This window comes from Ziziphus jujuba, chromosome 11 (genome assembly GCF_031755915.1).
Source record: "Ziziphus jujuba cultivar Dongzao chromosome 11, ASM3175591v1".
NCBI lineage: Eukaryota > Viridiplantae > Streptophyta > Magnoliopsida > Rosales > Rhamnaceae > Ziziphus > Ziziphus jujuba.
This window is the reverse complement of record NC_083389.1, coordinates 20500099-20514910: the sequence shown is the minus strand read 5'-3', so window position 1 is coordinate 20514910 and position 14812 is coordinate 20500099. Positions and strand designations below refer to the sequence as shown.

Genomic DNA, 14812 nt, shown 5'->3' with positions numbered 1-14812 from the left:
TTAAGAGATCTAACATCATTAAATAATAAATTTTTTAGTTTTTTAATTGATAAAGTTTAAAAAGTGGAACAAATCCAAACTTTTTTGGTAGATAAAATAAAATAATGCGACTAAATAAAATATATATTAGTCTATGCTATTTTTTGTCATATGTCATTAGAGAGATAACGTCAAAATTTGGCATTTACATTAGTTTTTATTATTGGAAAAGATATGTCAATGTCAAAATTTAGAAATGCCAATGATAAAATGCAATTTACCATTGGAGTTGCTTTTAAATATATTATATTAAAAAGGCTGCATACCTCTCTACTTCTTCTTCTTGTATATTTGATTCATTGAATAAAGCTAGAAATACCAAATAATTTTATCAACATGATGTATATTAAGTGTCATATGTTAGTATTTTATTTGTTTATATTTAATTATATTTATTCCTTCAATAATTCACTTATCTATAACTAAATTATAATAATACATTAATGAATAAAATATTCACTCATGACACTTGGTATAATCTTGGTAGGTTTACTTAATATCTTTAATATTATTCTTCGTTCATCTAGTCCTTTTTCTTCTACAAACATATCATCTTCTTTGTCTTCCTCTTTTTCTACACTTATATCTTCTTCTTTTTTCATTTTATGTCAAAATTAATTATAAAAAAAGCACTTTTTTGCGTCTGGTGCAACTCACATAACCCCTTTTTTTTTTACGGAATTTGTTAGATATGGGCAAAAGTATATGTTTTTGAAACTACACGGTATCAAAAGTCTATATATTTCTAAGCAATCATGTGTGTGTGTATATATGTTATATATCTTTGACATAATTTGCTACACATATTAAAACTTACTTCCTGACAATTTAAACTTTTGAAAACGACAATAATTTGACAAAATATTAGAACCAAAATTATAGACACCCATATATATTCACTTACTAATGGCTTAAATTTTTAAGAAGAGTGGATTTTTTTTTTTTACATACACTAATGATGTCACAGGTGCTAAGGGGTGCTAAGGGTTAGTATTTGTCTAACTAAGTAGCACCTTCAACAATTAGCATATCACATGCTCCCAATAGAATCTCTCTCTCTCTCTCTCTCTCTCTCTCTCTCTCTCTCTCTCTCTCTCTCTCTCTCTCTCTCTCTCTCTCTCTCTCTCTCTCTCTCTCTCTCTCTCTCTCTCTCTCTCTCTCTCTCTCTCTCTCTCTCTCTCTCTCTCTCTCTCTCTCTCTCTCTGTGTGTGTCTATATATATATATATATATCAATAATGATACGTTGGGAATATATGTCCAAGATAACATAAGAACATGCTAATGTGTCAAGTACTAAAGGTTGCAAACAAAAAAAAAAATGAAAAGGAAAAAGAAGGTGTCACTACAATTGATAATTTAAAGTAAATATTTAGTTGCAAATGACAAGCCCTTTGTAATCGTCATGTCAATAGGTTTCCAACATGAAATATGGATGTTCCAACATATCAAAGTTATATATGAGAGAGAATTATTCTGTTAAGAACATATCTTTAACATAAAATGTTAAGAGTGTTATCTCAATTAATGAATTAGGATTGAAATATTAGTTAGACAAGTAATAACTCTTAACACTTATCATGTCACTAGATACATAATACTTAATATAAGTGGTGGTAACTATGTTCCCAGCATATTAAAACTGTATAGAAAATTATTTCATTGGGAACATTTTTCTAGTTATATATACATACATACACTTAGATTCACATTAAGACAACATGATATTTTTTAAATAAGATCTTCTTGCAAGAGCTAGGATTTAAAATTCAAAAAATTGTCAAATATGATTTTAACGATATATTAAAACCCTATTTAAGAAAACTAAACCCTATTGGAGCCAATAAATAACAAATATAATTTTAAATATTAGTCATTGATATAATCTAGTGGCTGAAAAAGAAAGTTTGAATGCTAATTCTGATATCAAGGATTTGATTTCTATCTAATTGTATATATATTATATATAATATCACAATCAGACTGATATAAGGTCCTTATTATCAGTACTAATATTAGAATTTCTTTTTTCAACTCTTAGATAGCATAAATGATTGATATTTAAAATTATATTTATTAATTATTAGAATTCAACAATATTCAATTTTCTTAAATAAAGTTTTAGTATTATGTCACTAAATCTATATTTGACTTTTTGAATTTAAATCCTAACATCTGATATGACTTAAGGACTAATATAAAAAAAATATGATGTAAAAGATATTAGTTTACCTTGATGTATGCCTAACTGTATAATGAATTTGGATCCTCTTTTGGTCTTCTAAACTTTTTGTAAGCTTTTGAGGATCCAATAACACATGGCAAATGCATGTCAATAGCCATGATTTATCCTTCATAATTTTAAAAATTTATAATTTAATAATTCCATCAAAATAAGATAATAAATCATATGTGCTCTTTCCACGCCCTTTTCTTCTTTGTGCTATTTTCCACAATTTTCTTCTCTGCTTTGACAGTTGTTCTTCTCAACTTCAAAACTAATATTTCAAAGGGAAAAGAAAATCTCACAAAGGAAAATTTCAACCAATACTTTGATAAGGTTAGACATATTCCAACAAGATCCCTAAATATTAATTCCTTTTTGCTTTTTTCTCAATATATATATATATACATTTCTACAATCTTTGTGTCATAATTTGCTTTCCCATTAAACCGGTTAAATGAAAATTAATTATTCTTGGAATTTATACGAAAATTGATGGGAAGAAAAATTTATTTAAAAATTGCTGATGGCTCTTCCTTTGTCTAGTTTAGGAACTAGAAAGATTAAGTTTTATTTAAATTAAAACCCTTTTAGCAACGTTGTGTACATAATAATTGTTAAATTCGTCTTGTATGTTGATTATATTATTTTATTATTTTCTTTGGGTTAGACATTTTTGTAAATCTTTATTTCTATTTCGTTGGAATTTTTATTTACAAGTCCTACCACTAGTGGACTACACCTTTTGCATTGATTTTTAGAAGCTAATCAAATAATGCCTTCTATTTGTCAAGTTACAACAATGCAATGGATTGTTGACTTGGGCAAAAATGAATAAATAAAAGAAATTACTTCGAAATTACTTCAGTGCTTTGGGCAAAGCCTTGAGTGGAAACTCCTTTCTTTACTAGGTCAATAAGGTATTTATTTTTCTATTAAAATATTTTGTTTTTCAGATTTTCTTCATAGTTGTATAAATTTATTACAATTTTATTTATTTTTGAAACACTATTTTTATGAGTTAATAAGATTAAATTTAAAAATAAAAAATTAATCAAAAGATGAATATTAATCTTTTCATTTATTAATTGTTAAATATCAATAGTTTAGGAAACATTTTAAACACAAAAATGGAATAATAAAAAAAGATAAATCATGGCCATTGATATCCAATTTGTAATGTATCATTAGATCCTCAAAAGCTTAGGTAAAGCTCAAATCCCTGTATAATAATTTATCATATTTGATTTGCTAATTGTCTTTGCAGGGAAGAAAAATTTAGATAGGATGGTAACATCTGGTGTGACTAACCAACCGAAAGTTGCCATGTATTAATTTTTGTTGAAAATATTTTATTTATTTATTTTTTTTTTTTCTCTTCTTTTGCAAAGGTAAAACCTTTTGCGGGTGCCGTGTCTATGGCTATGGCTTTTGCCCTTTTTGCATTAAAAGGACCCTAATCTAAGTTGACCTAGCAAAGGTGATATAATTTAAATGGTGGCAAACTATGTTTTCTCTAAACCCAATTTTATGTTCCATGAAGAAACCCAGCCGAATACAAACTCTTTATTGCTTCATCAATTTCTTTTAAAGCCAAAACTTCGACCTTTTTTCCCAAATTTCTTTTCTTAGTTTGAAAATTTTACCCACAATTTAATAAAGATGTATGAGTTTTTACTGTTGCCAACCTGTTGGAGTTTTCTGGCCAACTATGGTTTCCAGCGAGAGGAAAAAAGTGGTAAAGGCCGTTTCCTCGCCATTAAAAAAAATAATAATAAATTTAGATTTTAACAAAAAATTTAGAAGTAAAGGAAAGATATAGGGACAAAAAGAAGAGATAGAGATGAATGAAGAGGCTCTTAGAAGAAATATTTACTGGAATCACATAGAGGAGAGGAGAGGTGGAAAAAAAGTGAAATAAATAAAAATATGTATTTTCAACAAAAATAACACATAAAAACTTTTGGTTGGCCTAGTGCCACCATCTTTCTCCCCTAATCTAATTGAAATGTCCGCATTGTTTCACACATGTGAGATTTGAATAATTCTCTTGATTAAAAAAATAATTGAATTGTTAATTAATTATAATTTTGCATATAAAGAAAAGTTGATACAAACATAAAATGCAAACCCCTCACACCTACACTTTTTAAAGTAATGGGTTAGAAATATTAAAGGGAAATTGTGCCGATGTGTTGTAAGAAATCAAGAATAAATAAATAAATAAAAACATAAAATGCACCATTTATACTATTACTCATAGACAAGTACTTCATAAAATCATGAATTCCATTAGCCGAATGGGAGTACCTTGTGTCACTAATTTTTATATCTATTTTCCAATTATATCATCTTGTTTATAGGAAAGTGATGCTGTATATCATATACATATATATATATATACATATATATATATATATAAATACTAGTTTTCTTTTAATTTGTCTGAAAATACAACACTGCATATCAATGAAGATAATTAGCCAAATATATAACTATTACCTTCTAAATTATGTTGATTATTACTTCTTCTTTTTTTCTTTTTTTCTTTTTTTTTTCCTTTTTGAAAACAGTTTTGCTTAATTTGTCTATGAAATGAGCATACAATAATGAATGCCAACATCATATTTATCGACCCAAGTTCAACTTCTACATGCTATGAATTTGAAAATAGCAGTTTGATTAGGTTTATTAATCCCCATCATTTCAGTTGACTAACCCTCTGTATAAACTCTCAAATCTCTATTAAAACTCTTCTAAATATGAAGCTTAAAATATGATAAAATATATTTTTCTTCTACATTTTATATAATATTATTTACCCAAAAAAATTTAATATAATATTGCTACACGTATATCTATGAATATGTGATTGATTAATGACAACTTCAACGAACGAAAAATTTTTAAAAATAAAAATTGTGTGTGTGTGTGCGTGTGTGTGTTCGTGCTATGCTATGTTTTCTTTTCTTCTCATGTAACAACAGAAACACAACCAAAAAAAAAAAAAAAAGATAAAAATAATAAAATAATAAAATAATAAAATAAAAAAAAAAACAGGAGGATAATCATAAATTCATAATACTTACAATAAATAGTAATAATTAGAATAATAATAGGTATAAAATACATCGAGTTTTCCCAAATTTTTTATTTTTTATTTTTTAATTATTACTTTTTTTATTTTTTTATTTATCTCTTCACAGATGGAACAAATATTTTGATGGCCTGCAAAAGCTATTAGGAGACCTACCATTATTTCACCTAAAAAAACTGTCATGTCAGTCTACACCGCTAAAGATATGGTGATGCTTTTCGATGTTCCATATTATTCAGAAAAGGAAAAACGTAATAATAAAAAATAATAATAATAATCATAAACAAAGTTTGAACATTGCTTGTTACAAAATACTCTTCCATCGAGTCACAGAAGAAAAGAAGCAGAAGATTTTTGCTACAAAAGAATTTTTACCTTCCATGTACAATGAATTTTGTTAACCAAACCACTGTTTCGGATGGCAGTCTACCCAACCCAACAAAGAATCAGAACCTCCAACACCACTCTACTCGAATGAAAGAATACCATCACATAAATTACATGTATAAAAAAAAAATAATAAAATAAAATAAAATAAATTATTACCCAAGACAATTTTTTATACTGAACCTCCTATCTATGTATCTGTGGTAGTGCTGCTCTCGATACTTGCTTCGGCTTGTTTACACATGCAATCTGGCATGGGAAATGTACAGAGAGATCCACTGGGCTTCCTCATTTCAATACCCTTTTGATCACTGTGGCGAAGCATGTCTCGCATTTGCCGCTTAAAGGCATCCCATCTGCAGTAGACGAACATACAACAAATAAATAAAATCGCAACATGTTTTTCTCAGCCATTGCTTCTTCTGGCAACTAAAAGACTGTCAATGAAATAATAATCAATAACAAAATTTCTTATTAAAGTAAAGGGCTTGCAAAAGCAGATTATTGCTCCAAATCATACATTGAAGAATAATAGAAAGAAAATCCAGAACATCACCTAATATAAGATGAGGAACGTGTCTCTAAGTTCACAAATGCCAATGAGCCAAATGCCTAATTCAACATGATATGACACAAATGTATAACGCAAACTAATGGAAGCACTTGTTCTAAGGTAAAAGAAGAAGAAAATAAATGAAAAGGGAGACAGAAAGACCAAAAAATATCAAGCAAACATGTAAGGTTTGTGAATTAGGTTGGGTCCCCATCACACAATACAGGCATGCAAGACTACAGAACAAGACTAACTGTTTCAAGAGCAATCAATTCATATCTTTTTATTTTTTATTATTTTTTTTATTTTGGTAAGAAGACCAATAGTTTCTCAGTGGCACAAATCTTAAAAGTAATTACTTAGAAATGAAAGAGTTAGGCAAAAGTTTACTTGATGTTGGGATTATCAAACAATAGTGCTAATCTCCTCTTGTCAGGTTTGATTGTCTTTGGCATGTCCCCCATACAAGTAGCGCCTGTGACCCATCAAAAAGTGGGGAAAATTTCCACCCTGGGTGGTGACAAATACTTCACTGTGAAGTCATACCGTATAATCAAGGGCAGCCAACCTAGATGAGTGGCCCTACATCAGAAATTTGGATATTACAAAGGTTTAACCGTATTCTTGTTCTAATTATTAATAATAGCAACAAAACCAGATAATCTTCCCACAATAAAAAAAAATAAAAATAAAAAATATGAAGTATTACAAATATTCATTGGTATTTTGCTCTATTAATCGTTTATTTTGTCCAAATTGATAAGATTGGTTCTTGGTTGAAAAATTCATATACCATGACACCCATAATACCTTAAAAGGAGCTAGTTCTTCTTGAGTTGCCAGTGTATCTTTTGTTTCTAATCGTGGAAACATCTGCTTAAGTGGGGCCATGTATTTTTCTGCTTTATAAATTTTTCCTGCTGCAACGTATACGGAGGTGGTATTATCAAAACCCATGCCCCTCAGCATCATTCCAACCTACAGTAGCAAAGCAATGCTACATCAAACATTGACATTACATCTCAAACAACAAAAACCTACAAGAGAATTAGAAAATGCTGCTTAACTTAAAATTCAAAACGCAAAATAACAAAATTAAAACAACAATAATAGCAATGACTCAAACTAAAAATGACTAAAATGGTGATGATACTGAGAAAGGCAAACAAGAAGAAAAGCATAAATTTGATACAAGTAATGGAGGGGCAGATAGAGCTACAAACCGAGGTATGTTAAAAGCAAATAATCAGATATGATCTTTAACCAAAAAATAAATTTGTTTCGTTTCCTGGTTATTTTCTATCTCTGATAGTATGGAATTTCTTACTGCATATCATTTTGTACAAATATTTGAGTAGCCAAGAAGATGATGATATTATTAATTGGTCAATAATGCCAAAATTACATATTTAGCAATTCAAAAGCATACTAGTTACCACCATTTATTTCCAAAAATGTATCAAGCTAACACAATAAATAACTAAGCTTCCCCTTTCAGTCTACAGGGAAAAAAAAAAAGGGGGGGGGGGGGGGGGGGGGCGAGGAAAACACTAAGATAGCCATTCATATACCTAGCTTACACAATAAATTAATACTTCCACTCAATTGTAGGCCTTAAATATATCTAAATACACATAACTTGCGCAGATATTTGAGTAGCCAATAGGATGGTGATTTTATTGATTGGTCACTACAATCCTGATTGAGCAACAGTTCCAGAATTGGGTATTTTGCAATTCAGAACTAGATTATTTGTAAAGACCACCAAGCCCAAAAGTACCACAAACACACAATCGACAGCTAACACTCCCCTATATATCATGATAAAAAAAAATCTACACTTTCCCAATTGATAAACTGACAAACTTTTTGTACCTCCAATGGAGTTAAAGGGCATTTTCCATCCATGCGATTTGCACCAGGCCTTATAACTCTACCCCTTCTCCTGAATTTTCCTCTCCAACTTCTTTCTCAAGCAACATCCATTTCATGTTTCTCTTCATCTCCACCATCATATTCGCAGCATGAAAAAGCAACCATGTCCTTTGATGGAAAAAATAATAATAATAATAAATAAATAAATAACCCAACATGTTAAGAAATAATCCAAGAAGAGCTACAGATTGATTTAACAAAACATATGAAAAGTTATACTTCTTCAAACCGAAGATGTACTGAAACATATTTTCCACCACCGTGGGAGCTATTCTTAACTATTCGATCAACCATTTTCTCTGCCAGTGTTTTTATAGGTTGGGAAAATCTCAGTGCTTCAAAATTGGCTAAGCATCTAAGCCCTTGGACGTTTGAAGGAACTGCATGAGCCAATCTGTTGGAGAAAGGTGCAACGCGTACAGCTCTGCATCATGGATTGATGAAAACTATATATAGCTCTCACATACAATGTGTTGCAAGCTTCCCATAACAGGGGGAAAATTAAAATATAAAAAAACAAACCTTAAAATAAACAGGTAACATAGGGTTGCATACATATGGCTAATAACAACCTAGGACTCTAGAAACTACTTTGAATGGTGTAGAGTACACATGATAAAAAAAATAAAATATAAAAAATAAAAAGATACAGACACAATAGAATGAGTAGACACAGACAGACATCGATGCATGTAACTAAGTGAGCACATATGCATGTAATGAATGCACATGTTGGTATATTGGAATAGGTAACTCGATAATACAACATTAATGCCACATCATCGAAAAAACACAAACATGCCACCAGATCAAGGAGTAACAATCAAAAGTATAACCAGGATTCTCCATTAAAGGAAAAGGTTTTCCCCATGTGGGTCAAATTTAAGAATTTGTTACTCAATATCCAAATAATACAACCACCATATTTTACAGAACAAAAAAATAAAAAATTGTTTTGGAACTCAATGAATCATACAAAAAGAATTTTGTTTTTCTTATCACCAACCAAACATAACCTCATTAAATGTAAAACCTTATTGAAACTTGTTTTGGAACTGAATGAATCACCATATACAATAAGGTTACCGTAAAACCTTATACAATAACCACCATGTTTTATAGAACAAAAAATTAAAAACTTGTTTTGGAACTCAACGAATCATAAAAAAAGAATACTGTTTTTCTTATCACCAACCAAACAGAACGCTAGTAACTGTAAAACCTTATTGAAACTTTTTAAATTATAGACCCATATTGAGAATTAATATAATGATGAGGCTGAAATGTATAGTTAACATAAAATCAAAATTCATACATAGTCATTCCCTTCGGAATAGAGATAAGCTTGTCATCGAGGAAAAAAAGACAGCAAAGAAAGATGCAAAGTAGGAAAAAGAAAAAAAATGTAAAATGACATACTTCAGCTCCATCAACTTTGGAAGGACCTTCTGAAGATATTGCTTATATTATTATCAAAACGCTGAAGTATATCTTCTGGTAGTTCTCTGACAACATTCACATGATGTTTGAGTGCATGAATGAAGAAATCTTCATCAAATATTTCCCCAAAGTGGCTGCAGTTGAAAAATAAGAAGTACAGGTAAAAGATCCATCTCTTCCATAATAAATTCAATGAAAATATTCTAATCTTCTTTTATAGTATGAAACTTGATGATCTATTTGCATTGCTTTTGTATTATTCACTTACTTATCGGTGCTTTCTGTCTATTCCAGTGATGTTTCAAAGCGTAGGACAGAATAAACAACTACAAATCAACTGAAAGCCTATAAACTCTTAGAGAAAACTTTAGAACTGCGATGCTCAAACTTCAACTAACATTCAGTATTCATGTAAATACAACATGACAAAGATATGGGTGTAAGATCCATCTCCAATCCTTTAAAGAAGGCAAGGATATGGAAACAATCTTTATTCCTCACTCTTCTTACCAAAATCAGATTTAAGAGTATTCTGCAACCCTTGGTTGTAGCTTCATTATTATTATAATTATCATTTTCCCCCTTTTATTTGTATTTAGAGAGTTTCTCCTTGTAGTCATTTTCAAATAAGTAGTAAGACCAAGCAGGAGATTTTTTGTAGTAATAGTATCTTGTGGAAGTGAGAAGTAATGACAATTTTATGGGTCTTAAGTTGGAGATAAATGGGAGAATAATTTGAAGATAGATCTGAATATTTCAATTACCATTAGGATGGAATTAGATTTGTGACAACATTTTGGACTCCTCATCCATGGAATTCAAAGACAACTGCATATTATTTCAAAAATCAGCAGTCAGCTACTTTTATTATTATTATTATTATTTTTTTTCAAATTTAGAAACTTTATATAGTACAAAAAAAAAAAAAAAATGATAATTAGCTTTGTTCCTGAATTATCAAAACAACAGTAAAAATGAAACTCAATATACTTCTTATATTGTCCTTGTCACATTAAGTAACAGGTGTTAGACAATTAAAATATTTCAAACGTCAGAAACTACCTCTCACTTAAAATGAATGTTATCACAAATTACCAGATAATTATGTTGAGTGTTCAACACGTAGAAGAAGCATGATACATACACAATAGAGCATGTTGGTGGCCAAGTGTGTGCATGTGTATCTGTGTGGACGTACAATGCCCTTGCATCTAGCATCTGAGCCTTAGTGTAGTGTCTAGAAAATCACAAAACGCTTCAATATCCTACATGAAGTGCCTAGAAAATCACAAAAAGGCCTCAATATCCTACATGCTACAGATTGCATGAAAAAAAATTCCAGGTAACTAAAAGTTAATAGTGAGTCTTGAATGGAAACATTAAACCTGCTTTGGAGATATCCTTTTTAACACAAGGCTTCCAGCCTTGCCGCAGTTAAAAGTCCATATTGACATTAACTGCACGATTTCCATTTATAAAATGTCAGTTTATCACATTGGTTGCGAACATTGTAAAGAACTTAAAAAAAAAATGCATTAGGAAAAGATAGTAATTCATTAAGATAATTCCAAAGTAATCAGAATTAAAATTCAGACCAAAATAATTACACATTCTCTCAATATCACACGTTAGACTGAGCAGGGCAGCACCAGTGAGCCTAATATAGCAAAAGAACAGCTGGGTAAATTAAATGGACATAACACTTGGGAATCTTGAAGGAAAAGGTGCTAAAACGTATTGCAAACATAGAATTCATGCTGGATGATAAGTGCAACAGAGTCATTATATCTAAAACACATTCTACAAATTGGCTTCCTTCTTGCTAACAAGTGCACCAGTGTAACTGTTCCTCCTTATTGGGTTAGTTAGACAAACTTTTTAGATTACTTGCTACTAATAGGCCTTCTCAAATGTCAAGCGACTATTATTAAAACATCAGCTCAAATTCAAATTTTTATCATAGGACCCATCACAATGCTCTCCATTTTGATTCTGGTTAATTAATATCAGAATCCCAAACTTGTAAACACGCCCAAAAGCCTCACAACTAAGAAATCAATCTTTCAACTCAGCTTATGCTTTTTTGTTTTTTTTTTTTTTTGGAAATGCAGTTTTTTTTTTTTTTTTTAACTCTGTATTCAATTCCCAAAATATTACAAAATGCAATCACAAAAAAACATATACATATACATGTATAAAAACAAAATTAAAAAAAAAAAAAAAGAGTAAGAAACTGAAAAAAGAAGTACCCCATTATCAGTTCCACTGTTCTCAGCTTCCGTAAGAGGCCAGAGCTTCTGGAAAACCTGAGGACTTCTATAATCGGAGCCCGGAAGAGGACGCTTGTGGACAACAACAACAGCGTTCTTAAAACTAACATCAAAGTTCACTGTACCCATATACAACAACATCAACGAAATGTACAACAGCGGAGCGAACAACAGCACGCCTCGCCTGGTAAACACCACCGATATTATTACAAACACAAGCTTCTCCAAAATGCTCTGCTTTGATCCCCTCCCACCACCACCACCACCGGCGTTCTTATTCCGGCCGTGGCAGAACCGAGGCGAGGACGGCGGCGAGCCATTAACCCGTGCAGTGCCGAGTCGGCTGTAGCCGTGCATTGTTAATGTAAAAGAGGAGCTAGACGACCTAGAGCTAGGGTTCTATTAAAAAAAAAAAAAAAAATCCCTAGAAAAAAGCCGAAGATCTGAGAAAGAGCTCGGAGAACGAAAACATCTACATTCTCAAAGCCTCTTCTTTCAGCCTACATTCACAAACTACAAATACTAAAACAGAAATATAGAAACACTTTACTCTCTAACAGTATTATTACAGTAAAAAAAGTAAAAAAAAAAAAAATTTAAGAGTCCGTCTTTTTTTTTTTTTTTTTTTTTTTTGTAAATTCCTCAATGACTTCAAATTTTTTTTTTTTTTTAAATATGTATGTTGAATTGGCTGTTAGTGTGTGTTCTCAAGAAAGGGAAAAGAAAAAAGATTTTTTTTTTCTCGAGAAACAAACGGGAAGGACATTCAGAGAGGTAAAAAAAAAAAAAAAAAACAAACAAATGGTTAAGAAATGGTTAAGAGAAAATTTGTTTTATGAGATTAATAAATTTAGGTAAATTGTTTATTTTAAAGAAAAAAATTACTCAAGCTTTTGTCGAATTGGGTCGCTTTTTATATAAGTTTCAAGGACAATTTAATGCTAAAATTTACTGTTTCATCAAATAGTATACTCATTGCAATTCCTCCATTCACATTTTTTTTTTTAAAAAAAAATTTACTGAAGTATAATATATCAAATATACTTCTATGTATTTTTATGAAAAAGTGTTTAAAAATTTTTTTGCAACAAAAATGGATTCATTATTTAATATTACTCGAAAAAACTGAAGTATATGAATTGTGTTTTCATGGATTTCTTTGCTTGCATTCTAGGAAAATTGTTGGAAAAATTGCTGGAAAATTTAATAGATGAAATTAAATTTTTTTTTTTATTATGGTTTTGTGATTGAGTTTTAATGAACTAACCCTTCGCTGTACTAAGATTAAAGTTCTAGTGATTTTTGTTTTGTTTTGTTTTTTCATTGGTTTGCAAGATGGAAGCTTTTATCCTTTTTCTTTTTCACCTTATTTCTAATTTTTATAGTTTCTATAATGTTTATCTATTAGTACGTGAGTGCATTTGCGGCCAATATTTTGTAAAGAGAAGTAAGAACTATTTATTCATTTTGTCCAAACATAATTTTAAACCATAATTATATATATATATATATATTTTTTTTTTTGGCTGAAAGTGGGGTGTAATAAAACCAAAAGAAGCAAACATACATACACGCATGCTGCCAATGAATCAGGCCATGGTGATACTACCACTTTTCTGGTTCATTGTAGAGACAAAAAGATTAGAAATGTTAGAAGGAGACATCGAGCCTAATCCTACATTTACAAGGCCCCATCGGGCAATCATATGAGCCAACCCATTGTTTTGCCTTGGTGCCCATTGAATCAAAAAAAAGGAATCAGCTCCTTAATATTCCTAAGGAAGCTAACAACTGTCCAATGAGTAGTCTTTTACAGATCCTTCACACTTTCAATAACGGATTTGGCATCACTTTCGCAACAAACTTTAATGAAACCTTATTCAAGAGCTAGGGTGACAACTTTATATAGCGCAGCTGCTTCAGCAGCTTTAGGATTTCCATCCTTACCCTAAAAGCTTGAATTTTGTCACTTTGTGTAACAACTCATACCAAAATATTTTTGTTGTACAAGTTTGATTAAGTTTAACCAAGTTTGATCAAGTTTAACCAAGTTTAATCAAGTGAACAGTATATGCGTCCAAGGGTGACTTTTTTATGGATAAAATTTTTGGTTTGACTGATGTACTATTGTGCAGAGCTTGTTAATACGAGTTCATAGACTGGTGGAACGCCTAATTCTGAATTATAGATAAAAAGTTATAATTCTGTAAAGTTTCAAATATCAGTTTTATATTAGTGTTTAAACCAGTCGCAGATTTTTGCCAATTAGTAACCCAAGGCCCAATATAAATTTTGGAAAACATGCCCAGCAGAAATAAATTCCAAAATATCCATTTTGTCCCCTAAACATGAGAAATTTCTCTCCAGACCTACGGATCTGAAACGGATCATTGCCATTTTGTCCAAATCTGGCCACCACCTTGATGCACGCTTTAGCCACCTCAAGACGACATCGTCGACCAAATTTCAGGTTAAACCTCTGGCCGACGCGGGATTGGTTGTTTGAAGTCGGCAGTAGCCGTTTCAGGCCAACCTATAAACTTTTTCCACTATTTTTGGACTTCCTGAACTTATTTTTGTGGTCCATTTACCAAGATTATTCACCATTTGAGAGATATATCAACTTGGACTTTCGCCACGTATTACAACAAGTTTTTCGGCCACCGGTGATACTTTTGGACTTAGGTGAGTATACCATTGCATTCCTTATCTCTTGGGCTTTTCCATTAATATAAAGTTTATGAATTTTGGATGTCGTTTGATAATTTTTCTATTTTTGAATCAATTAATTAAATACGAGATAAATTGGAACTGTGTTTGGATAAAATTAGTCAAATTGGTTAAAATTAGAGTTGAATTAGTGAAATT

General features: G+C 30.6%; 1 pseudogene; it reads right to left on the bottom strand.

Moving 5' to 3' along the window:
• Window positions 1-5611: 5611 nt before the first annotated feature.
• Window positions 5612-12562, bottom strand: LOC125419361 (O-fucosyltransferase 9-like; annotated as a pseudogene).
• Between the last annotated feature and the right edge of the window lie 2250 nt (window positions 12563-14812).